This window comes from Bos taurus, chromosome Y (assembly GCF_002263795.3).
Source record: "Bos taurus isolate L1 Dominette 01449 registration number 42190680 breed Hereford chromosome Y, ARS-UCD2.0, whole genome shotgun sequence".
Lineage (NCBI taxonomy): Eukaryota > Metazoa > Chordata > Mammalia > Artiodactyla > Bovidae > Bos > Bos taurus.
Window position 1 is genome coordinate 4,586,613 of NC_082638.1, and position 27,814 is coordinate 4,614,426.

The 27,814-nt window shown below is 45.6% G+C and overlaps 1 protein-coding gene across 3 annotated transcripts in view; it reads left to right on the forward strand.

Moving 5' to 3' along the window:
• STS (steroid sulfatase) overlaps positions 1-27,814 on the forward strand; it is a 163,315-nt gene that overhangs the window by 95,392 nt on the left and 40,109 nt on the right.

Consider the following 27,814-nt stretch of genomic DNA (forward strand, 5'->3'; position numbering starts at 1 on the left):
ATCGCACGGACAGAAGCCTGGCGGGCTACAGTCCATGGAGTCACAAAGAGTCAGGCATGACTTAGTGACTAAGCAACAACAGTGTTCAGTCTGAACTTCAGAAGTGGCTGTGACTTTTCCTGACTCCTAGCTTATTTCTTCTGAGTTTCTGCCTGTGTGTCTGACACCATCAGAGGCAGCACGTGCTTGTTTTTTTTGTGTGTGTGTTTGTTTTTGTTTGTGTTCCAAGGAAAAGTCACCAGACAAACGCTGAGCGTGGTGGGTAAAAGTGAAAGGGTTAGTCGCTCAGTCGTGTCTGACTCTTTGTGACCCCGTGGACTGTAGCCCGCCAGGCTCCTCTGCCCATGGGATTCCCCAGGCAAGAATACTGGAGTGGGTTGCCATTTCCTCCTACAGGCGATCTTCCCAACTCAGGGATCAAACAACAGGTAAGCAGCATATAAGAAGCATCGGAACCGCAGGTGCGGTTGAGGTTACTGATGGGAGTCTGGGTCTGTGGGCTGGTGATCAAAGAGATGAATGAAGGAAAAAGAGTCAAGCCTTTATTCTTTCCTCCCGTTATGCTCTCTTTATGTATTTATTTTAATTTTTGGCTGCTCTGGGTTCTCACTGCTGTGCGTGGGCTTTCTCTAGTTGGGGCGAATGAGGGCTACTCCCTAACTGAGGGTCTCGGGCTTCTCATTGGGGTGCCTTCAGTAACCTTGGGGTCAGCAGCTGCTGCATGCCCGCTTCGTTGCCCCGTGGCAGGCGGCATCTTAATTCCCGGCCAGGGATTGAACCCGAGTCCCCTGCACAGGAAGGTGGATTCTTAATCCCTGGACCGCCAGGGGATTCCCACCACTGACTGTTTTAGCAGCTGAATCTGAGCAGCCCCTTGTCTCTAGCGCAGTTGGGTACAGGGCAGGTTTGGGAGACAGAAGACTTGCAAGGCGGGTACAGCTGGGGACAGTCTCGCTGCAGTAACCTTGAGGTCTTCTTCCTTTGTGCATCCTGTTAACGCCCACTGTCTCCTTCTCCTCCAGCTTCTGTGCTTCTTGCTGCGTCTGCGAGGATGGCGGGGGTTCCCTTGCTCTCTGCGTCCCTCCTCCCTAAGCGGGTTACCCTATTTCCTGAGAGACGTGGCATGTTTTTTGGAGGAACCCAAAGACTTCTTGGTGAATTTTTTTCCTTTCTAGAAGATATTTTTTAATGTGTATTTCACTTGGCGGCGGCGGGTCTCGCTTGTGACAATTGCGATCTCAGCTCTACCATCTGGGATTTTTTTCTGTGTGTCATCCGGGATTTTTTCTTGTTGTTGGAATGCGTGGATTTTCTAGTTGTGGATGTGGGGACTCAGTAGTTGCGGTGGGCGGCCTCAGATGCTCCTCGGCGTGTGCGATCTTAATTCCCCAAGCGGGGACTGAGACCTGCGCGTCCCCTGCATCGGAAGGCAGATTCTCTACCACTGCACCACCAGGGAAGTCCCTGAGGTGTTACTTTGTAAGCTGTGCATTGCACATCGACGTGAAATCATGGTGACTGCGCTTTCTCTTAGGACTTTCCTGATGGCTCAGCGGGTGAAGCATCTGCCTGCAGTGCAGGGAGACATGGGAGACGTGTTTGATCCCCCTGGAGTGGGAAGATCTCCTGAAGGGGGAAATGGCAACCCACCCAGTATTCTTGCCTGGGAAATCCCACGGGCAGAGGAGCCTGGTGGGCTGCAGTCCAAAGGGTTGCAGAGTTGGAGACAACCAGGGACACAAGTGAGTGTGCACACCTGCGCTGTCTCTTACACGGCTTCTCAGCCTCAGGGTTTTTTTCTGCAGAGTGCAGGGGAAGCCAGAGTGTGTGGGTAAAACAGAGGGATTGAAAAATCTGAACTTCCCATTCAGTTCCTGTGTGCTCCAGTGATGTCTCTGGTGCTAAGGTTGTTGGCTCCTTCCGCACAAAATTGGACAAAAGTGAGTCAACGGCACTGTCAACAGGTTGCTCAAGATTTTTGTCATGTTTCCTTTTTTTTTTTTTTTTCCCCTTTTGCCCCTTCTCTCGTACTTCCTTTCCTTGCGGTTCCCCGAATTCAGCATTTTTCTCAGCAAGGTGTTTAGGAGATCCTTGAACGTGGCCGTAGAGTTTTCTTTGCCGGTTTGTGTTAAGAGCACATTGAACGTGACGAGGGTCACCGACCGTGGCAATGATAAGAACAACTTTTGTTTCATTTCATTTAAACCTTGGGAGGAGCATCGTCTTTTGGACAAGGTGACTGCGGCCCTGTTCTAGCTGCTAGCTGTTTCCCTATCTGCGTGAACTCGACAGATGTCTTAAATCTCTGTGACTGATGAGTTCAGGTGAAGCAACCTCTGAGTTTCCTTCTAACCTTCTCTATAATGCCACACAAGTCAGTCAAATGATGAACACGTACTATAGGAAAAACAAAGGCGGCCAGAACATTCCGCCTAATGAGATCAGTAAGAGGGATTCATTATACTCAGGGCTTTGGCATACAGCTCGTACAAGCCCGCCGTCTTTCATTTCTGCTTCTTAAAATGTTGCGTGTAAATTAGCTTACATTTTCCACACCTTAGTAGTGTAAATCAATAGAATAGTCCTCCACAGTGTGAATCCGTAGAATGTTCTAATGAGGGTTGTATATTAATGTAACCAGTTTTGTATCCAGCTCTCTGACGTGTCTTGGCTGGCAAGCAGGCTTTTGCCAGTATCATCACACGTATTGATTACATTTTATTTAATTAGATCAGCACAGCTTCCTACCCTCACTGATTAAAAACAAATCTAACTTCCAATGTGTTTCTGCTACTCACCCCTCATGAGTAAAACGGAGCATTTTTTGGAATCTTTGTGATCTCAGTAGACCCCGGCATCATATTAATAGGTGGTTGTGTTTTTCCTTTTTTTTTTTTTTGCCCAAAATAAAATTCTCCCTTTAAGCCATTACATTCATGGCTTAGGATGTTTCTGTTGTTTTACTAACTCAATACCTATGAGCATTTTGAAGAATATGGCTTCTTTCCAGGAAGACCCTTTCTGTGTCACCGAGAAGGGGACTCTGGGTAAAAGTGTAATAAAATGACACGGAGGTATTAGCTCAAAAGAAATACCTCAAGCACCATGGGAGACTGAGCTAGAATCCGTCAGGCAGACAGGCCGTAGCTCTGTCTTTTAGACTCTAAAATGCTCTAAGGTTTAGGGCGTCTTCTTTCTAAATGTATGGAGACAGCATAACTGTACAGCACAGCTTTGCCCACTGCGGGTTTCTCCATACCCGTAAAAGCATATTCATAAAAGATCCTTTCTTATTTAACTGTCCGCCATGGCCAATCTCACCCCGCGTTGTGGAGCTTGGACGGCTTGATTCGCAGCTGTGTGCTCACTGTTGCTTGTATTCTTGTTATGACCGAGAAAGGACGGACCGCAGAGATATGGTGTAAGTCTACGCCACGGGTTGGTGTTGCTGTGTAGTTGCTAAGTCTTTGTCGGACTCTTTGCGACCCCATGGACTGTAGCCCCGCCAGGCTCCTCTGTCCATGGGGTTCTCCAGGCAAGAATCCTGGAGTGGACTGCCATGCCCTCCTCCAGCGGATCTTCCTGACCCAGAGATGGAACCCACATCTCTTAAAGCAGGTGGATCCTGTACCGCTAAGCCCCTGGGGAAGCCCACACGTGAGACAGCTGGCAGTAAAAGTCCACAGGGGTGGCCGAAATCCTGAAACCCTAACACCGCTGTGCAGTTTGAGAGGTGGGCAGTGTTGTACTGATCACACTCACTGCCTGCAAAGGGCGTGCCCTGCACCTGGTCTTGCCTTCACATATGTCCCCTCCCTTTGTGATGTCAACGGTCAGGGTGGTGTTCCCTTTCCATCAGAATAGTGTGCAGTCCACAGCAAGTCACAGGGAAAGGGTCATCACCTTTAATACATGCCATTGTGTGCCGAATATATAAGACCTTGGCTTAAGGGAATGTAAGGGTTCCTAAGGGAGTTAAGGTCTGTACAGTCTTAAGCTGTGGTTTTTCCAATAGTCACATACAGATGTGAGAGTTGGACCATAAAGAAGGCTGAGCATGGAAGATTCGATGCTTTCGAAATGAGGTGAAGACTCTTGAGGGTCCCTTGGACTTCAAGGAGATCCAACCAGTCCATCCTAAAGGAAATCAGTCCTGAATATTCATTGGAAGGACTGATGCTGAAGCTGAAACTCTAATACTTTGGCCACCTGATGTGAAGAGCTGACTCACCTGAAAAGACCCTGATGCTGGGAAAGATTGAAGGTGGGAGGAGAAGGGGATGACAGAGGATGAAATGGTTGGATGGCATCACCGACTCAATAGACATGAGTTTGGGTGGATTCCGGGAGTTGGTGATGGACAGGGAGGCCTGGTATAGTGCAGTCCATGGGGCCGCAAAGAGCTAGACATGACTGAGCCACTAGGAAACAGCAGCAAGGGAGTTAAGATTCCTCCAAGTGATTTCAAAATAATGCAGAGGAAGGAGGAATGAATGAATGTCTGGAAGGAGGCGCAGATGAGTTTGGAGAGCTTTTAGAAAGGGATGAGTCCCCATATGTGGCCAGTGGCCTGCCTCAGTGTTTCAGCAGGACACGCTCTTTCTGAGGAAGCCTTTGGGCCGTTGTGGTCTGATTTTCAACCAAGTCTGATTTTCAACCTCAATGAACTCCCCAGCAGCAAAGTCTTGGGGGAGGAACAAGTGGATAAAATGTTGCTGAGATGGGTGAAAGAGGGTAACTCTATTATTTTTTTTTAAATTTTTAATTTAATTTTGTATTGAAATGTAGTTGATATACAATATCAGTTACAAGTGTACCAGGTAATCATCATTCACAGTTTGAAAGCTTATATTCCACTTATAGTTATTATAAACTATTTCATACATTCCCCATGATGTACGATATACATCTTTATAACTTACTTTGTGCATGATAGTTTATACTGAAAGAAGGCATCTTTTTTTTGAAAGTTATGGTGTTGATTCCGAGGGCTTCCCAGGTGGCACTACTGGTAAAGAACCCGCCTGACAATGCAGGAGACGTAAGAGACACGGATTGGATCCCTGGGTTGGGAAGGTACCCTGGAGAAGGGCATGGAAACCCACTCCAGTACTCTTGCATACAGAATCACATGGACAGGGGAGCCCGGCGGGCTACAGTCCATGGGGTCGCAAAGAGTTGGACACGACTGAAGTGACTTAGCATGCACGCACAGGTTGATTTCTAAAGAGGTCAGTTTTCTTTCATTTTTAAAAAATTAAATACAGCTCCACCCACCAGAACACTGACACAAGCTTCCCTAACCAGGAAACCTTGACAAGCCACCTCTACATACCTACACACAGCGAGGAAACGCCACAATAAAGAGAACTCCACAAACTGCCAGAATACAGAAAGGACTCCCAAACTCAGCAATTTAAACAAGATGAAGAGACAGAGGAATACCCAGCAGATAAAGGAACAGGATAAATGCCCACCAAACCAAACAAAAGAGGAAGAGATAGGGAATCTACCTGATAAAGAATTCCAAATAATGATAGTGAAATTGATCCAAAATCTTGAAACTAAAATGGAATCACAGATAAATAGCCTGGAGACAAGGATTGAGAAGATGCAAGAAAGGTTTAACAAGGACCTAGAAGAAATAAAAAAGAGTCAATATATAATGAATAATGCAATAAATGAAGTTAAAAACACTCTGGAGCCAACAAATAGTAGAATAACAGAGGCAGAAGATAGGATTAGTGAATTAGAAGATAGAATGGTAGAAATAAATGAATCAGAGAGGATAAAAGAAAAATGAATTAAAAGAAATGAGGACAATCTCAGAGACCTCCAGGACAATATTAAACGCTACAACATTCGAATCATAGGGGTTCCAGAAGAAGACAAAAAGAAAGACCATGAGAAAATACTTGAGGAGATAATAGTTGAAAACTTCCCTAAAATGGGGAAGGAAATAATCACCCAAGTCCAAGAAACCCAGAGAGTCCCAAACAGGATAAACCCAAGGAGAAACACCCCAAGACACATATTAATCAAATTAACAAAGATCAAACACAAAGAACAAATATTAAAAGCAGCAAGGGAAAAACAACAAATAACACACAAGGGAATTCCCATAAGGATAACAGCTGATCTTTCAATAGAAACTCTTCAAGCCAGGAGGGAATGGCAAGACACACTTAAAATGATGAAAGAAAATAACCTACAGCCCAGATTATTGTACCCAGCAAGGATCTCATTCAAGTATGAAGGAGAAATCAAAAGCTTTTCAGACAAGCAAAAGCTGAGAGAATTCTGCACCACCAAACCAGCTCTCCAACAAATACTAAAGGATATTCTCTAGACAGGAAACACAAAAGTGGTGTATAAACTCGAACCCAAAACAATAAAGTAAATGGCAACGGGATCATACTTATCAGTAATTACCTTAAACGTAAATGGGTTGAATGCCCCAACCAAAAGACAAAGACTGGCTGAATGGATACAAAAACAAGACCCCTACATATGTTGTCTACATGAGACCCACCTCAAAACAGGGGACACATACAGATTGAAAGTGAAGGGCTGGAAAAAGATTTTCCATGCAAATTGGGACCAAAAGAAAGCAGGAGTCACAATACTCGTATCAGATAAATTAGACTTTAAAACAAAGGCTGTGAAAAGAGACAAAGAAGGTCACTACATAATGATCAAAGGATCAATCCAAGAAGAAGATATAACAATTATAAATATATATCCACCCAACATGGGAGCACCGCAGTATGTAAGACAAATCCTAACAAGTATGAAAGGAGAAATTAACAATAACACAATAATAGTGGGAGACTTTAATACCCCACTCACACTTATGGATAGATCAACTAAACAGAAAATTAACAAGGAAAAAAAAAAAAAAAAACATGTATCTATAAAGCTCACTAAAGCAAAGCACAGTAAAATGAGGTATGGCAATAAAAGGCGTTAAATTTATCAAAAAAAAAATAAATAAAGTGCTGAAAAATTAAAGCTGTCAAAAAAAAAATAAAAATAAAAATAAAAATAAAATACCCAGTTATTGAATGAAAAAAAAAAAATACTGAGAGAAATTTTTCTACCCATCACAGATGCTTCCAGCCATATCATTACATGATCTACAAAATATAAGTCCATTAGTTAAAGGAAAAATAAAAAAATAAAAAAATAAAAAATTAAACAACCAAAAAAAAAAAATCTATTATTTATCAAGTGGGGTCAGAGCATTTCACAAGCCCCATCCTCCTGTAGTAAGGGACTACAGCGGCTGCTGAATTTTTCACGAGTTCTCCTCTGCTAATCATACCTCTAAGATTAGCTTACAAAATGTATTTTAAAGATTCAGCAAACACTGTTCCGACTCTCGAGCCATCAACGACACGGTCATTAAAACTCAACTCAAGCAACAAATTGGACCTCATTTTCTCACTGGCGGTTTCCTTTATTGAAAAATTCCCTTTTGGAATTTTCGAAAGACTTTTAAGTGCTCTGGGGGGAAGAGAGAGAGGTACGTGTTTACACTTGTCCTTTTGCGATGTTTCTCTTCCAGGGTATCCTTAGTAACACAGCTTTTAAAAGCCTGAGTTTGTAAAAATTTGCTTTTAATTCAATAAGTTCCCTGGGATTCTAAATACCCAAAGTGGAAACTGATTTTTTTTTTTTTTTTTTAAGAAAATGCACCAATTGATTCCAAAGTATCCAATCTTGGATATATGCTCGGGATGGCAGCTTAGCTCTACGACAGATAGAACATGACCTCTGGTGCAATCGCCGAAATCTCTGGTTACCCAGATAATCAAGAAACGGAGGCTGCAGAAAGCATCCTCGCGGGCACTTTTGACAGGGTCTAGCATTACAGAAACCTCTGCCCTAATGAGCAGGCTTTTTATTCAAGCAGATCTAGACAGGAGAGAGATGGACCTGTTTTCCATTACAGACCACTGTTTACTCGAATTGCGAGATAACATAATGAGGTTTCAGAATTTTAAGAAAACATTTAGGAAGCGATGACAACCTGTGCCCTGTAACAAAATGAGTAATACAGACCCACCTACGTCCAATTTTCTTTCCACGGCTGTCAAATATATCGAATAAAAAGACGGGATTAAAGAAAGATCACCTGCCCCGTTTCCAAACACAGAGACTAAGCTTCAGGACGTGTGCCAAAAGAAACTTAAGAAAATGTGCCGTTAGGACATTTGGGAGAGCTTATTGCGAGATTTCGAAATGCAAGGCTTCTGAAAAATAATAAATGGGATATTGTTACTGGAGGATACCTTTATTTATTTTAATTTTATTGAAGTGGAAGGAAATGGCAGCCCACTCCAGTGTACTTGCCCGGAGAATCCCATGGACAGAGGAACCTGGCAGGCTACATACAGTCTATGAAGTTGCAAGAGTCGGACACAACTTAGTCACTAAACCACCACATAGCCGATTTACAATGTTGTGTTAATTTCTGCTATAAAGCAAAGTGACTCAGTTGTACATGCACACCCAGACACACATACCCACACGCATATATGTGCCCGCTCAGATAGACAAGGACAGGGAAGCCTGGCGTGATGCAGTCCATGGGGTAGAAAAGAGTCGGAGACGACTGAGTTACTGAACAACAACCATTTCTGATCACACCTCACGGCATGTGGGATCTTAGTTCTCCAACCAGACTGTGAACCCGTACCCCTGGCACTGGAAGTGCAGAGAGTCTTGACCACTGGACCGCCAGAGGAGCCCCTGACTTTATACCCTTCAGTTAGCATGGAAGCATTTGGGAGCAAAGTCTCTTTACAGAAGACTGTGTAAGTCACTTTATTTGCTCCCAAGCAGTAGAAGAAAAGAGAGGTGAGGTCTTCAAGTAGCTTACTCCCATAAACAAACCCCTTCTCCATCCAAAATGGATCTTGTCCATCAGGTACCCCAGATACGAGTGGAGCAGAAAACTCAAACGAAATAAAACTCTGTTGTTTCTGGAGTTCGTCGAGTACTTGCTGCACTTTACACAAAATTCCATTCATTAAGGTCACTAACATCAGACCCACCCGTCGACTCTAAGGAGACGTTTGCCGATTTTATCGGTTACTTCAATTTTAAAACGAACGGTCAGTGGCATTCAACTGCACGCTCTTCTGGAGTCGGCCATGACTGACTGTGATTTGGGCAGCACATTCACGTTTCCAGTTCACGCAAAACCGTTAGAGAAGGAACACTGCTGTCATAATATTTTTTTTTTCCCCACTCGGAAGTAAGACAATAGCCAGAAGAGAGCGAAAATGACAGCATTACGGCATTTTACGCCTTTTAAATTTGATCATTTGAAAGCAGAATTGCCCGTCACCGACCTCTGTCGACACCCTGTTGCCAGCCTGCCAAATCTCATTGGTAACAACCACCTTATTTATGCATTTATGCATCTGATTTTCAGCAAGTAAATAAGCCGGGTGCTTGGAAGAGAGAAAGCTACAAGAAATAAGCGTCTCTGACGATCTCGTAAGCTTCGAGCGCTGACTTTGAGAAAAGTCATTATGCCTCGTCTCAAGAACGTGGCCTTTGGGTTTTGCTTGGTGTTGCTTTGTAATTAAGGCAGGGGCCGGGTGCAGGGGGTTGGGGGGAGGCAGTGGGTAGAGAGGAGAGTTCTAGAAAGGGCATTGCTGTCAACTTTGGAATAGAGGGAGTGCCTCTGGGTGCCAATAGAGTAGATGCTTCTGCTCTTTGATGCCTCACCCCACACGGGAATGCTTGTGTGCAAAAAAACAAAACAAAACAGGAGTTTGCACTCAGGAGTGCACTCAGGAGTGAGGCTGCGTCAGGCATCGCTGATCAAGGAGGGGGTGGTCCCCTCGATTGGGTTGAAGGAAAGGGAACCTGTGAGCAGGGCCGTATATATGCAGTTGTGACCAACAGAGGTATTGTGGGTGGTGGTGACTCCAGGGTAGAATGCACACTCACCTGTGTGTGTGTGTGTGCCTGAGCGTGCACGCACAGAACTACAAATCATGCGTTTGGGAAGGAAAGTCTCTTTACAGGGGACTGACTCTCTAAGACATTTTCTTTGCTCCCAAGCAGTAGAAGAATGGGCCAAGCTGGGTCATCTGGGAACCTATTTCCATAAAGTCCTTCTCCGTACATTTTATTTGTCTCTTTTCTGATTTATTTTTTTATTGAAGTGTGGTTGATTTACAGTGTTGGGTTATTTCTGCTATACAGCAAATTGATGCGCTGATAGTTGCGTATGTATATTCTTTTTCGTGTCTTTTCCCATTATGGTTTGTCACAGGATACTGAGTACAATTCCCTATGTTGTACACTAGGGCCTTCTTGTTTATCTGTCTTATATAAAATAGTTGGCCTCTTCCAACCCCAAACTCCCAGCCCATTCCTCCCGCTGACCCTCCTCCCCCTTGGCAACCAGAAGTCTGTTCTCTGTTTCAGTGAGTCTGTTGCTGTGTCCTAGATATGTTCATTTGTGTCCTTTTTTGTAGACTTCATGTAGAAGTGATATCATACGATATTTGTCTTTGTTTGACCTCACATATAAGTGATATCATATGATATTTGTCATTCTCTGTCTGACTTAGTGTGAGAATCTCTAGGGCCATCCATGTTGCTGCAAATGGCATTGTTTCAGTCTTTTTTTTTTTTTTTTATGGCCGAGTGACATCCTGCTGTGTATATATGCAGCACCTCTTCTTTGTCCGCTCAGCTGTCGATGGACATTTGGGTAGCTTCCATGTCCCAGCTAGTGGTAAAGAACCTGCCTGCCAATGCAAGAGACACGGGAGACGTGGGTTTGATTCCTGGGTCGGGAAGATCCCCTGGAGGAGGGTGTGACAACCCGCTCCAGTATTCTTGCCTGGAGAATCCTATGGACAGAGGAGCCCTGGGCGGGTCTACAGTCCATAGGGTTGCACAGAGTGGACATGACTGAAGTGACTTAGCACACATGTCCTAGCTATTGTAAACACTGCTTCTTGTCTAGAAAATTCCAGGGACAGAGGAGCCTGGCGGGCTACAGTCCATGGGGTCGCAAAGAGTCGGACACGATGGAGCCACTGAACAAGCAAACAGAAATGACCACTGGGGAGTATGTATCTTTTCAGATTCTGGTTTTCTCTGGATATATCCCCCCAGGAGTGGGATTGCTGGGTCAAGCAGTAGCTGTACTTTAAGTTCTTTAAGGAACAACCATATTGTTCTCCATAGTGACTGTACCAATTTACACTCCCACCAGCAGGGTAGCAGCGTTCTCTGCTCCACACTGTCTCTAGCATTTATTATTTGTGGACTTCTTGATGGTGGCCATTCCGACCAAGGTGAGGTGATACGTCGTTAAGAGTTTTGATCTGTGCTTCTCTAATAATTGGTGATGTTGAGCATCTTTTCATGTGCCTCTTGGCCATGTGTATCAATGGCATTCATTTTCAGTGCTTTGCTCTTGCAAATGAATCTTTGTCTGCCAAAGTGCAATTTTTGTCTATTAATCTATTCTTGATTTTATATGTCTGTGAGGTGTGCACATCTGGAAAGCTTCATATAAATTAGGATATCAGAAAATCAAAAGATAGGGTAGCAAAATGTATCTGCTTACATTTATGTATATACATATATATGTATGTGTGTGTGTGTATATATATAGCACATATTAGTTCAGTTCAGTCGCTTAGTCATGTCCAACTCTTTGCAACCCCACACCAGGCCTCCCTGTCCATCACCAACTCCCGGAATCCACCCAAACTCATGTCCATCGAGTTGGTGATGTCATCCAACCATCTCACCCTCTGTTGTCCCCTTCTCCTCCTGCCGTCAATCTTTCCCAGCATCAGGGTCTTTTCAAATGAGTCAGCTCTTCCCATCAGGTGGCCAAAGTATTGGAGTTTCGGCTTCAGCATCAGTCCTTCCAATGAATATTCAGGACTGATCTCGTTTAGAATGGACTGGTTGGATCTCCTTGCAGTCCGAGGGACTCTCAAGAGTCTTCTCTAGCACCACAGTTCAAAAGCATCCAATGAAGCGACTTAGCATGCATGCAAGCAAGCACATATACATATTACATAATATATATATATCTAAAACATAAGTTTTATATACAAAATTTATATATGTTTTCAAGTTATCTTTGCTTCCTGTGTGAGTTTCCAGTATTTGTGACAAAATAGTAATCTTCTGCAGAAAGATTCCGTTTTTGCAGCCTCAGATTAGACATGCAGACAGTGAAGAGTCAGGCAGTTAGGATGGGAAGAGAGCCCTGGGACAGGAGCAGTTGAAGTCTGTTAATCCAGACTTTTGGCCATAAGGTGTAGTTAGAAATTCACTATGTAGAATATTGATTTTCATTCTCCAAATTAATTTATCCTATAAATCGTTAACCTCTGGGTTTCATAAACTCTGTAATTGTATTACCATTTTTTTTTCAAAGCCCAAAGCTTAATTTTTATGTTCTTGAGCCCAGGATGGATATTATTTTACCTTGAGTTTACATCTCAAATTAAAATGAGTATGTTTTCACACTCTTCCACAAAATCATTTCCCTAAAGAAGATAACACCATAAATTATTGAGGAATCAAGCTGCCCAATTGAGTCAAACAGGATTAATAAAATTTCTGGCTCCAGAACCACAACAGCTATCACAACAAGAATAGTAAATGTTTATTGACTCACAATGGCTAAAATCTAAAATTGGTATATGCTAGTCACTTGCAATGGCAGCCCACTCCAGTACTCTTGCCTTGCAAATCCCATGGACGGAGGAGCCTGGTAGGCTGTAGTCCATGGGGTCGCTGAGAGTCAGACACAACTGAGTGACTTCACTTTCACTTTTCACTTTCATGTATTGGAGAAGGAAAGGGCAACCCACTCCAGTGTTCTTGCCTGGAGAATCCAAGGGACGGGGGAGCCTGGTGGGTTGCCGTCTATGGGGTCGAACAGAGTCGGACATGACTGAAGCGACTTAGTAGCAGCAGCAGCAGTCAGTTATCTAACGTCTCACATGGATAGTTTAGTGGTGGCCTCACAATGGTGTTGTAAGAGATTTTTATCATCCTTGTGGGTGAGGAAGTGAAGTTTGGAGAGGCTCAGTGACTTGTGTGAGACTGCCCAGGTGCCACTAGGCTGAACTGCTTCTCTGTAGCCAGAAAAGGTTTCTAGTTTGTTGAGTTAATTGAGAAAGTAGACGTGTCTCCTCCCCAGCTGCGGCTTATCTATAAGACAAGATGCTTTGGACCAATGGCCTCCAACAATTTCCCTCCAGCTCCTGTATCCTAGGAGTTCATCCATCCCTGCATTCTTGACTTTGTCTCACACCCTCTAGAGATGTATTCTTTGCAGTATCCAGGACATGGAGGTGACCTCAATGTCCATGGACAGATGAATGGATAAAAAAGTTGTGGTACGTGTAGAGAGTGGAATATTACTCAGGCGTGGAAAGGAAAGGATTTGAGTCCATTGTAGGGCTGTGGATGGACCTAGAGTCCGTCGTACAGAGTGAAAGAAGTCAGCAAGAGAAGAGCAAATGGTGTATGTTAACTGACACACACGTGTGTGGAATTTAGGAAAATGATACTGATGAACCTCTTTCCAGGGCAGGAACAGAGACAAGAGGTGAAGGAAACATACATGCGGATGTGGCGGGGGAAGGAGAGGGTGGGACGATCGAGAGAGTAGCCCTCACATCTGTACACGACCCTGCGTAAGACAGGGAGCTGGTTGGAAGCAGCCGTATGGCGCCGGGAGCTCCACTCGCCGCTCTGTGATGACCTGGAGAGTTGGGCTGGGGGCGTCCAGGGGAGCCTAACAAGGGAGGGGGGATATGTTTACATATGGCTCATTCACTTTGTTGTGTAGTGGAAACCTATACAACAATACTGTAAAGCACTTATCCTCCAACTAAAAAAAGAAAAAGAAAAAATTAAACAGATGCAGAAAACAATAGGGTGTGCATGTTGGGTATCTCAGGGGTGTTTTGTACAACACTGGCTTCTCCCTCAGCCTCTTCCGATTAGCACATTTAATTTGCTAATTAAATATATCTAGGCATAGCAAGAAAAGATAAGTTAGGATTTGAGAGATGGAGTTAAAGCAATGTTTAAACGGTATTCCACGGAGGACCAGTGTCTATATTTGAAAGGTGAGCTCAAAATTAGGGGTGAGGAGCAGATTTGGATACTTGTTGCTTTCAAGTCGTGACACCCAATTCAGTTCAGTTCAGTTCAGTTCAGTCTCTCAGTCGTATCCGACTCTTTGTGACCCCATGAACCGCAGCACACCAGGCCTCACTGTCCATCACCAACTCCCGGAGTTCACTCAGACTCATGTCCATCGAGTCAGTGATGCCATCCAGCCATCTCATCCTCTGTTGTCCCCTTCTCCTCCTGCCCCCAATCCCTCCCAGCATCAGAGTCTTTTCCAATGAGTCAATTAGCGCCGGTCAAAAAGTCAAAAGCAATAATTCCCATGCATGTGGACTTCCCCTGGGGGGGTTTCAGTGGTTAAGATTTTTGCCTTCCAATGCCCCAGGTTGGGTTCAATCCCTGGTCAGAGAGCTAGGATCACACAGGCCAAAAAACCAATCTGTCAGACAGAAGCAACAGTGTAACAAATTCAGTAAAGACGTAAAAAAAAATCCTCCTATGTGATGTGTTAACACCTGCTCGAACGAGTTGAATTAATCAGATGAAATGAAGTCACATACTTAGAACACTCAGCACAGTGCCAGCTATGCAACAAGTGCTCAGTAAATGCTGCTGCTATTATTATTTTTATTATTACTATTGCTATTATTATTGCTCTCCCTTTCACAGATGGGTGAAGCATGTTTGCTTAAAATGTACATACACCCACATGATATTGAGTAGAAAAGTCATGGATGAGAAAAAAAAAAAAAGTCCGTGATGGAAAAGGAGACAAGTATTTGGACCATCTTGTGGGTTTTGACATCACTGTCGCTCTTTCATCTTCTATTTGAAGTGTTCACTCTGGACTTCACATTCCCCACAGAGCCCTTCTGCCTGTGGCTTTGGTGTTCAGGATCTTAGGGACGGAACTGAATTGCTTCTAAGAGTTTGAGCTCTCCCCATGAAGTCAGCATGTCACCCCAGAGTTAGATGGACATTTCAGGAACTGCAGGCAGCAAGCTGGAGGTCACTTGGACATAAGAGAGGAGCTTGGTGGGGTGGTAGTCAATGTATCCACTTTTCTTTTTTAATACGTATTTATTTATTTGACTGCACCACGTCTTTGGAGAAGGCCATGGCACCCCACTCCAGTACTCTTGCCTGGAAAATCCCATGGACGGAGGAGCCTGATAGGCTGCAGTCCATGGGGTAGCGAAGAGTCGGACACGACTGAGCGACTTCACTTTCACTTTTCACTTTCATGCATTGGAGAATGAGATGGCAATCCACTCTAGTATTCTTGCCTGGAGAATCCCAGGGACGGGGGAGCCTGGTGGGCTGCCGTCTATGGGGTTGCACAGAGCTGGACACGACTGAAGCGACTTAGCAGCAGCAGCAGCAGCACCACGTCAGTTGTAATATACCGGGTCTTTGGTTGTGGCATGCAAACTCTTTGGTAGCACACAGGGTCTTTGGTTGTGGCGTGCAAAGTCTTATTTGTGGCATGTACGATCTAGTTCCCTGACCAGGAATCGAACCTAGACCCCCTGCATTGGGAGTGTGGTATCTTAGCCACTGGACCACCAAGAAAGGCCCAGCATGTCCAGGTTTTAATTTGAATGGTGAGGAGGAGTTGAATCTGTGAATAATGTAAAGGTGTCTGCAAACAGAAGCATCACTTTCCATTTTACATCCTCAGCTTTATATATGGTCCAATCCAATGCCAAAGGAAAAAAAAAATCTAGTCCTGAGATTAAAAAATGAGTAGATCAATGTTATGTGGCAACCTGGATGAAAGGAGGGTTTAGGGGAGAATGGATACATGTATATATTATATTGTTGAGTCCCTTTGCTGTCCACCTGAATCTGTCACAACATTGTTAACTGACTATGCCCCAAATGCTCCAATACTTTGGCCACCTGATGTGAAGAGCTGACTCATTGGAAAAGACCCTGATTCTGGGAAAGATTGAGGGCAGGAGGAGAAGGGGACAGCTGAGGATGAGGTGGTTGGATGGCATCACCGACTTAGCAAACATGAGTTTGAGCAAACTCTGGAAGATAGTGAAGGACAGGAAAGCCTGGCATGCTGCAGTCCAGGGGGTTTCAAAGAGTTGGACACAACTTAGCGACTGAACAACAATGCAAAATAGAACAGTTTAAAGATTGAAAAGAAGATGAATAGGGATGGTGTGAAGGACATCATAAAAAAAGAGCCTTCTGAAGAGCTTGGTTTCCTTGGTCATTCACTGTCCATCGCCTATGGACATGCACTGCTCACAGCCCAGCTCAGGTGGGAAGTGTAACGGTCATCTCTTCCATCGCTGGAGAAGTTCTGGCCGACCCCTTTCTAGAGCTCTGCACTGGCTTGGACCATAGAAAGTGCCCCCTGGACCAGTGGGCAATGTCAGTCTCCATCACAAACCCTGGACAAACCCCCCTGGCAAGTTCAACTGGTGGCCGTTTGCACAGAGCAAACGAGATGCAGGCTTTCTTCTCTGCAACCCAGTGAAGACCAGCAGATACAGAGGTATAGCTGCATCAAGAGCGGGGAGACCTGTGTTTCCTGCGAGAGCTGCCCTTTAAAACGACTGCTGCTGTCTGAGCGACCGCTGCCCAGGTGAGCCAGTCCTCTGTGATGCTTATCCTCCTGGGGAGGCAACGACCACAGACACTGACCGCAGAGCCTTCCTCTGACCCGCGGGCGTATTGACTCTGATTTCCCCCTGCAGACGCACACGTGCGATGCCACTGACCACACTCAGTGACACTGCTGTTGTGCACACGCGCGAAAGCACAGCTGTGCTCGCTGAGAATGAGGACTGGTTGGAGTTATTGAAATCATTTCCATCCCATGCAACACCCTGGGGAGGTGAGGGGGGTGGAAAAACAGAATTTCTTGTTAATTGGAGAAGATGGTTATCAGAGCCTCGGAAGCATCCCAAGTGGTGGGGAACACATGCTGGCGGAGGGAATCCATCTCACAGTAGAGCTGCGATGAGGGCAGAGATGGGCTTAAGATTGGAAATCACCGTGTAATCATAGCAACCGGGGCAACGCAGAATAAGGATGGATTTCCTGGAGACAGTGTGGACTCAGACAGGAAGGAACCCGAGAAGTGACGTGAAGTGAAGCCACGTCAGGAAAGGATCGTTCGGAGAAAACAACATTTCCATCTCGCAGCTTCATGCTTCTTAGTTACCCTGATCATCCTAATTATTTATTGTATTTAGTCAAAGCTATGACCAACCTAGGAAGCGTGTTAAAAAGTAGAGACATTATGTTGCCAACAAAGGTCCGTCTAGTCACAGCTATGGTCTTTCCAGTAGTCGTGTACGGATGTGAGAGCTGGACCGTAAAAAAGGCTGAGTGCCAAAGAATTGATGCCTTCAAATTGTGCTGCTGGAGAAGACTATTGCCAGTGCCTTGGACTGCAAGGAGATGAGACCAGTCAATCATAAAGGCAACCGACCCTGAAGGATAGATGCTGAAGGTGAAACTCTGATCCTTTGGCCACCTGATGTGAAGAACTGACCCATTTGAAAAGACCCTGGTGCTGGGAAAGATTGAAGGCAGGAGAAGGGGATGACAGAGGATGACATGGTTGGATGGTATCACTGACTCGATGGACATGAGTTTGAGCAAGCTCCTGGAGTTGGTGATGGACAGGGAGGCCTGGCGTGCTGCAGTCCACAGGGTCGCAAAGAGTTGGACACGACTGAGCGACTGAACAACGACAGCATAAAGATCTTCCCAGGTAGCCCAGGGGTAAAAAGTCTGCCTGGCCAATGCAGAAGACAATGGTTGGATCCCTGGGTCAGGAAGATCCCCTGGGGGAGAAATTGGCAACCCAAACTCCAGTCTTCTTGCCTGGACGATGGACAGAGGAGCCTGGTGGCCTACAAGGCTAGCTGCAAAGCATTGGGTGCAGCTAAGCAGGCGCACAATGTCAGTACGTTGACAAATATGACCATGTTGGCTATGCTCCTAACCCCACGTAAGCTAACAAAGAATTGCCTTTGTAGGCTCAACGACAGCATAATTTGTCTCTCCCGGTAGCTGATGCAGGGGCGCATCAGAACACAGGCTGAAGCTTGCTCCCTGAAATACCACCTACTGTTTCCCCAAGCCCCTCAGACAGTCGTGGCCACCACCGGTTGCTACACTTATTAATACACGCTCTCTCGTTTATCTTCAGATCCTACCCTCTTTGGGAACATTTGCGTTCCATCGTTGACCTGTTGATCACAGGAAGGACTTACTGAAATGCTTTTAGGCGAATCTTTCAGCATTTCCTGTGTTCCCTGAATTACACTGAGTAGGTGGAAATTCTTTCTTAATTATTCATGCATGGTGTGTGTCTGCTTCAGGAGATATTCCCTTTCCTTATGAGCTCAGTGTTTCCAGACAGCTGAATAGCGACATCACAGCGTTTTTGTTTCCATATTTTGCCTGAATCCACCTACCTTATTGGAGAAGGCAATGGCACCCCACTCCAGTAACTCTTGCCTGGAAAATCCCATGGACCGAGGAGCCTGGTAGGCTGCAGTCCATGGGGTCGCTAAGAGTCGGACACGACTGAGCGACTTCCCTTTCACTTTTCACTTTCATGCATTGGAGAAGGAAACGGCAACCCACTCCAGTGTTCTTGCCTGCAGAATCCCAGGGATGGGGGAGCCTATGGGCTGCCGTCTATGGGGTCACACAGAGTTGGACACGACTGAAGCGACTTAGCAGCAGCAGCAGCAGCAACCTACCTTATAGGAAACAAGAGAAAAGCCAGATTTGCTGAAATAGCAAGTCCTCCCTTAGACAACTTGATTAAAAAATTTTTGTTATTGAAGTATTGTTGATTTACAATGTTTCGGGTATACAGCAAAGTGATTCAGTTTTATATAGACACACACAACTTCTTCAGATTCTTTTCTGTTACAGATTGTTACAAGGTATTGAATATAGCTCCCTGTGCTATACAGTGGGTCCTTGTGGTTTATCTGCTCTATGTAAAGTAGTGTGTATCTTTGAATTTCAAATCCATGATTTATCCCTTCTCCCAACCCTTTGCTAGCTACAAGTGGGTTTTCTGTGTCTGTGTCTGTTTTACGAATGAATTCATTTGTATCATTTTTTGGATTCCATGTAAAGCGATATCATAGGATGTCTGTCTTTCTCTCTTTAACTTCACTCAGTATCACAAGCTCGAGGTCCTTTCATGTTGCTGCAGGTGGCATTATTCCGTTCTTTTTTTATGGCTGAGTAATATTCCACTTTGTATATGTGGCTCGTCTTCTTTGTCCATTCCTCTCTCCCTGGATGTGTAGGTTACTTCCAAGTCTTGGTTATTGTAAATATTGCTGCTGTGAGCATTGCGGTGCATGTATGTTTTTTGAATTATGGTTTTCTCTGGATATGTGCCCAGGCGTGTGATTGCAGGATCATACGGAAGCTCTATTTTTAGTTTTTAAAGGAACCTCCATACTGTTCTGGACCAACGTACATTCACGCCAGCAGTGTTGGCGGGTTCCCGTTTCTCCACAACCCCTCTAACATTTGTAGACGTTTTAATGATGGCCATTGTGACCTGTGGGAGGTAGTGCCTCGTGGTAGTTTTGCTGTCAGGCAAGCTGATAGTTTAACTCTGAGTTTTAACTCCGCTTTAAGAAGAGCTAAGCTGCGTTAGTACTCATGATCCAGGGCTAAGAGTTTGCGATGCAGATCTCTGTCATCAGTCATGGTAACCCTCTACCGTTATATGTTATGACCTCCAACTTAGACGGGCTTCCCGGGGGGCGCTAGGGGTAAAGAACCCACCTGCCAATGCAGGAAGACCCTGGGTTCAGTCCCTGGGTCGGGAAGATCCCCGGAGGAGGCCACGGCCACCCACTCCAGTGTTCCTGCCTGGAGAATCCCATGGACAGAGGAGTCTGGAGGGCTGCAGCCCATAGGGTCACAGAGTCGGACACGACTGAAGCGACTTAGGACGCGTGCACCCACTCGGAGGTCAAGAACCGCAGTGAGCGAACCAGGGACCCAGGACTTGGGACCTGGGAGCCAGACCCTGGACAGTCAATTTCTCCATGACGGCAACTCCGTCTCAGGCAAGACCTAGGATTCCGGCTGAGGGCTGGAAAACCTTCTCTCTCACTTTGTCCATCACAGTGGCACGTGTTATCACTGTTGCCTGTGGCAGGAATCAGTGGAAGGGACAAATTCTCCAGAACGCGGGCTTCTTTCAACCTGCGTCCACACTTGTGGGAGGAAGGGACCGTCATTTTCACACCTCCCAGATTTCTGCTTTAAAATGACCGAACCCTCGTCAGCGAGCCCTCATTTCCCTCCCTCCCCCACCTCCGATACACTCAATCTTTGCTGTCTCCGGTTAGATAACAAAGTGCTCTCGAAAATGGCTTGTTTTCTGTATTTGTTTCATTTTCGGGAAGAATGTGGGGAAGCTTTGGAAATAAAACATTTCATTTATACACTATCCTGCAGCCCTCCACCGGTAATTCAGAACTATCATCCGATATAAATGGGCGTCATTATACCTTGAGAACCTCTGAAAGATAATATTTGCGGACCTCTGACTTGCAGCATGTGGGTCTGAAAGCAAGAATAATACAGCGGTGTTTGTTCCCACAGGAGATTTCGCTGCAGAATTTTTTTAGACAAGAAATATGTTAGACCTTTATAGGATCAGTGTCATGAAACATCTAACGGCTAATGGGCTTTTCGGATGAGATTCTGGCGTTTAAGACCCAAATAGGATGAGATACGAGGGTGCCTCTCTCAGGGAGAAAAAGAACTGAAAGAGAATCAGAAATATGATGCTTTTTCAGGTATCCATGCGTGGGAGCATCAGCTAGATTCTCTGGGATTCTTAATCCCAGCCCAGTGGTATAATGTCCTTTTAATGAAAATGATCAACTTATCACTCTAGGCGATGGATCGAAGGAATGGATGGGGGCAAAGGAAGTATCTTATCATGGTCGTTTGAAAATATTGGAATTTGGAGGAGATATCTAGGGAGGAGTGTGAAGATGAGGGAAGATGTGACATATATTTTAGTAGAAGGATTCTGTGTAGTGAGTGTGGCTGCTGGGTCGTCTGGGTTTGAAAACAGCCTGCAGGGAAAACTGTCACGGGGGCATGTAGCTGCCTTGAGGAAAGGCAGTGATCAACCAGGGGGATCTGGGATCAAACATCCGCCATCCCCAGCACTCTGCACGCTCTGGTTTTTATCCCTTTTTCAGTGGCTTTTTGTCAACACGAGTTGAATGCAGTATGACGATGTGTGGGAACCGACAGGGCATTTGAAAGGCATCTTTTAAAAATTAGCAGACGATTTAAAGAAATGTTTGCTCGTTGTAATATTGTGTCTTTTTTTTTTAAAAAACAAGCCAAGCAGCTTGCAAGATCCCAGTTCCCCGAGTGTTACTCACTCAGTCGTGCCCGACTCTTTGCGACCCCACGGGCTGTAGCCTGCCAGGCTCCCCTGTCCATGAAATTCTGGAGTGGGTTGCCATTTCTTTCTCCAGGAAGCGATCAAACCTGGTCCCTCAGCAGTGAAAACATAAAGTCCTAACCCCTGGACTGCAGTTTGCAGTAGACTATTTTTCTTTGTATAGCAGTTTTAAGTTTACAGGAAAACAGAGCAGAAAGTACAGAGAATTTTTCTATATTCATTTCTTCTGCACACGATTTGCTGTATTCTCTCTCTCTCTGTCTTTTTTTTTTTTATGTGGACCATTTCTAAAGTCCTTATTGAATTTCTTATGCTATTGCTTCTGCCTTTTTTTTTGTTCATTTGTCTTTTTGTAGAATCTCAGCTCCCCGACAAGGGATTGAACCCACACCCCCTGGCCTTGGAAGGCAAAAGTCCAAACATCAGATGACCTTGCGACTTGACTCTCACTTTTCACTTTCATGCATTGGAGAAGGGAATGGCAACCCACTCCAGTGTTCTTGCCTGGAGAATCCCAGGGACGGAGGAGCCTGGTGGGCTGCCGTCTGTGGGGTCGCACAGAGTCGGACACGACTGAAGCGACTTAGCAGCAGCAGCAACAGCAGCAGCACAGTATGTGTGTTGCTTTTGATGAACCAATATTGATACATTCGGTTTAGTTTAGTCGCTCAGTCCTGTCCGACTCTTTGTGACCCCATTAACATCAGTTAAAATGCATAGTTGTCATTACAGTTCACTACTGAATTTGTGCCTTTTATTTTTGTTGTTGTTCAGTCACTTCAGTCGTGTCCAGCTCTTTTTGACCCCATGGACTGTAGCACTCCAGGCCTCCCTGTCCATCACCAACTCCTGGAGTTTGCTCAAACTCATGTCCATTGAGTCGGTGATGCCATCCAGCCATCTCATCCTCTGTCGTCCCCTTCTCCTCCTGCCTTTGATCTTTCCCGGCATCACGGTCTTTTCCAATGAGTCAACTCTTTGCATGGGTTGGGGCAAATGTGTAATCATTACAGTATCATTCACAATACTTGCAGCCATGAAATTAAAAGACGCTTACTCCTTGGAAGGAAAGTTATGACCAACCTAGATAGCATATTCAAAAGCAGAGACATCACTTTGCCAGCAAAGGTCCATCTAGTCAAGGCTATGGTTTTCCCAGTAGTCATGTATGGAAGCGAGAGTTGGACCATAAAGAAAGCTTACTGCTGAAGAATTGATGCTTTTGAACTGTGGTGTTGGAGAAGACTCTTGAGAGTCCCTTGGACTGCAAGGAGATCCAACCAGTCTATCCTAAAGGAGATCAGTCCTGGGTGTTCATTGGAAGGACTGATGTTGAAGCTGAGACTCCAATCCTTTGGCCACCTGATGCGAAGAGCTGACTCATTGGAAAAGACCTGATGCTGGGAAAGTTTGAGGGCTGGAGGAGAAGGGGATGACAGAGGATGAGATGGTTGGATGGCATCATTGACTCGATGGATATGGGTTTGGGTGGACTCCGGGAGTTGCTGATGGACAGGGAGCCCTGGTGTGCTGCAGTTCATGGGATGGCAAAGAGTCAGACACGACTGAGCGACTGAACTCAACTGAATACAATACTTGCCCTCCCTGTTCGTCCCTCCCTGATCCCCAGCCCCTCAGGAGCACTGATCTTTTTACTGTCTGCATGGTTTTGCGTCTTCCGGCGTGTCACAGAGTTGAATCATGCTGTATGCAGCCTTTTCAGATTGGCTTGTTTCACGTCTGTGTGTGTGTGTGTGTTGTTTAGCCACTCAGGTGTTTCTGACTCTTTGTGACTCCACGGACTGTAGCCCACCAGGCTCCTCTGTCCATGGGATTCTCCAGGCAGGAATACTGCAGTGGGTTGCTATTTCCTTCTCCAGGAGATCTTTCCGACCCAGGGATGGAACCCAGGTCTCCTGTGATAGTCATATGCATTTAAGTTTCTTCCATGCCTCTTCATGGCTTGATAACTCATTTCCTTGTATCGGTGAATAACATCACATTGAGTGGCTAGACCCCAGTTAGTTTATCCATTCATCTACCAAGGTGCTGAAAGACACCTTGGTTACTTCCAAGGTTTTGGCAACTATAAATAAACAAGCTCTAAATATTTGTGTTGTTTTCGTAGAAGTTGCCACAGAAGCCGCATTTTTCAAAAAGATATTTCTTCATAGCATTTTTCTTTATACTAAGCTACTTCTATATATGTATATTCAAAAATACTTTCGTTTGAAACAGAGGTGCATGGTTGTATGGCCTTTTGCAAATACCAATTACAGCACAGGGAAGTGAAGCCCTGATCTGTGTTGTTTGGTTAATACTTAGAAATTTTTATGTGCATGCAAGGGACGTTCGTGGGGGTTTTTTGTAGATTTTTTTCACATGTTCTCTTTGCAGTTCTTTCCTTTTATTTTTGACTGGGCTGGGTCTTCGTCGCTGCACGGGCTTTTCTCTAGTCGCAGGGAGAGGGGGCTGCTCTCGAGTTGTGGGGTGTGGGCTTCTCATTGCAGGGGCTTCTCTCGTTTTGGAGTATGGGCTGTAGGTTGCATGGGCTCTCATTGCAGGGGCTTCTCTCGTTTTGGAATATGGGCTGTAGGTTGCATGGGCTCTCATTGCGGGGGCTTCTCTCGTTTTGGAGTATGGGCTGTAGGTTGCATGGGCTCTCATTGCGGGGGCTTCTCTCGTTTTGGAGTATGGGCTGTAGGTTGCATGGGCTCCAAGAGTTCAGCTCCAGGGCTTTAGGGCGCGGGCTCAGTATTGTGGCACATGGTCGTCGTTGCCCCTCGGCATGCGGGATCTTCCCGGACCAGGGATCAAACCCAAGTTTGATCCCAGACCAGGGATCAAAGGCCTTGACCAGCAGGTTCTTTCCCAACGAGCCACCAGGGAAGGCCCCCAAAGGGGCCTTCTTCCTTCAGAGTGTATGCTGTTGCGGCTCCGTCGCTTCAGCCGTGTCCGACTCTGTGCGCCCCATGGACGGCAGCCCAGCAGGCTCCCCTGTCCCTAGGATTCTCCAGGCAAGAACACTGGAGTGGGTTGCCATTTCCTTCTCCAGTGCATGCATACTAAGTCGCTTCCGACTCTGTGCGACCCCTATGGACAGCAGCCCTCCAGGCTCCTCTGTCCACGGGATTCTCCAGGCAAGAGTACTGGAGCGTGTTGCCATTTCCTTCTCCGTCAGAGTGTACGTGGGGGTTGTATCTCTGCCTTGTTGCTCCTTCCTGTGCCAACTCATTAAACTAATTACCATTCGCAAAGTGATAAGCCTTAAATTAGTGTCAGAGTCCAATTACCCCAATCCTGCGTGCACAGGTGGTTTGTGGAGCTGAATCAAAGCACAGCCCAATAAATGTCTGGCTGGTGATGATTGATCACGGGAGACAACTCGCTGAAACAGTCCTGCGCGTCTTATCCCCTGATCCTGAGGACGACGTTCATCTCCACGGCGAGGCTTCCAGGAATGTTTATCGTACGGAATGAAGCGCTGAGAGAGACTGAGCGTCCTCTAGCCTGTGGCGTTGCAATCAGATAGCAAGAATATGTCTGGTGACAGATGAAGCGGATGTTGCTTTTGCATTGGAAATCATGTCTGCCACCTCCACAGAGGGTGGACCCTGTAGCTTTTTATGCCCTCTTTTTGGACAAAATCAGTCAGGGTGCAGCCCCCGGGGTGGAGGGCCTGACTCCATGGGGTATGTGATCTGTCTGCTGGATAGGCTTACACATATTTATTTGGCCAATTACCAATATTCAGTTTATTGTCTTTTTTATATTTTTTAATCTTTATTTTATTTTTAATTTTTTTTTATTTTGTCTTTTTTTAAAAATATTTATTTGGCCGATTACCCATATTCAGTTATTGTCTTTTAAAAATATTTATTTATTTGGCTGATTACCAATATTCAGTTATTGCCTTTTTTATTTTATTTTTTAATCTTTATTTTATTTTTAATTTTTTTATTTTGTCTTTTTTTAAACATTTATTTATTTGACCAATTACCCATATTTGGTTATTGCCTTTTTTTAATTTAATATTTATTTATTTGGCTGAGTAGGATCTTAGTTGTCGCATGTGAGATCACACAGGATGGCTGATGTTCACCGTGGCATGTGGGGGTCTCCAGTTGTGACCTCTGAACTCTGGGTTGCAGCCGGTGGGCTCCAGTTCCCTCATCAGGGATGGAACCCGGGCCCCCTGCATTGGGAGCGTGGAGTGTCGGCCCCTGGGTTGTGGTGGTTTAGTCGCTCAGTCGTGTCCGACTGCTTTGAGACCCCATGGACTGCAGCCCGCCAGGCTCCTCTGTCCGTGGGGACTCTCCAGGCCAGAATCCTGCAGTGGGTTGCCATTCCCTTCCTCCAGGGGATCTTCCCGACGCAGGGATGGAACCTGCATCTCCTGCCTTGCAGGCGGATTCTTCACCACTGCGGCCCTTAGCCCCTGGACCACCAGGGCAGCCTCCTCAGTTGTTACTTCTGCTGCCAAGGATGCCCGGTGTGCTTGTAGAGTTCCCGTTGTGATTATCCTACACTGACCTCACCCCAAAACGTGGGTCCCCCGTCGAGATGAGCGATCCTTGAGCCACACCAAGACGATACAGAAAGGGTTGTAACTCCCAGGTGATGAGACTTTCTGGACAGAGCAGGGTAGCTGCTGGGCCGCTGTGAAGATGGCTTTCAGGAGATGGGGAAAAGGAGACAAATAAGCCGTTGTGGGAGATAGAAGCTGACTCCTAGATGTGGGTTCCTGCGTGTAGGTAGGAGCTGGTACAGTTTGAACCCCACGTGGGCACTGAGGGAAGGAGCCCGTAGGCTTTCTTGTAAGCTTGTTGGGTGCAAATGGAAGAGGCAGAGATGAGGTCTAAATACTCTTTGTGCCTGCTGTTTAGTTCCTAAGTCCTGTCCAACTCTTTGCGACCCCATGGACTGCAGTCAGCCAGGCTCCTCTGTGGGATTCTCCCAGGCCAGAACACTGGAGTGGGTTGAAGTTTCCTTCTCCAGAGAATATTCCCAACTCAAGGATCAAACCTGCATCTCCTACATAGGCAGGCAGATTCTTTTCGGCTGAGCCACTTGAGAAGCATTTAAAGCTCTTAGCAGACCTCAGAAAACCAGCTCAGGCCCTTTAATACCTCACAGTATAACTAACTGCCTGCACTGGCCAAATGAAGCCAGCACCATGGGACTATAAGGGATCTCTGTGGGAATTATAAATTAGATGCCTCTAGTCTGACCATCATTTTCTTCTGATTTGAGAGCAGATGAGTGAGTTGAGTGAACGTTGCTCAGTTGTGTCCGACTCTGTGACCCCATGGACTATACAGTCCATGGGATTCTCTAGGCCAGAATACCTGAATGGGTAGCCTTTCCCTTCTCCAGAGGATCTTCCCAATGCAGGGATGGAACCCACGTCTCCCACACTACAGGCAGATGGAACCCACGTCTCCCACACTGCAGGTGGATTCTTTACCAACTGACTTATGAGGGAAGCCCAGATGAGAGCTTCCTAATCAGAGAGGCTGTATTTCAGCCCATTCTTCCATCTTCAGCTTGCTTCTGTAATTTTTTTTTCCTTATGAAAAATTTGAGCTATAAAGGGAGAAAAGTGCAGTCAAGCGCCACATGTCCTGGGCCCACCTTTACCAATTGATGAAGTCAGGTCTGATGTAGGGTCATCATGCTTTGTACTCGCTTCCCATCTTCCTGGACGAATGTGATGAAGAGATAAGCTGTCATACCATGCCATCCATGGGTCTGTTCATCTGCTAAGCTGTGCTGGCTTTGAGAGTCTGGGTTTTGTTATCAGACTTCACTCTTTATTTGTTGTCTGCCACTTCCTAGGCTTCCCTGGTGGCTCAGACAGTAGAGGATCTGCCTGTAATGCAGGAGACCCGGGTATGATCCCCAGGTGGGGAAGATCCTGTGCAGAAGGGAAGGGCAACCCACTCCAGTATTCTTGCCTGGAGAATCCCATGGACAGAGGAGCCTGGTGGGCTACAGTCCACAGGATCACAAAGAGTCAGACACCGCTTAGCGACTAAACAACAATATGTTAGGGTTAGTCTAGAACATGCAGTTTGGGGGAAAAAAGATGAGGACAAAGAAAAGGAAAATGTGAGGAAAATAGATTTTTCATGACGGGCAGTTTTAGACCTGGGTATCTATGGTAACTATTAGAAAGGGCCTTCATCAAAAAGTATTTATAGAGATGTTTCGTCATATAAGAGG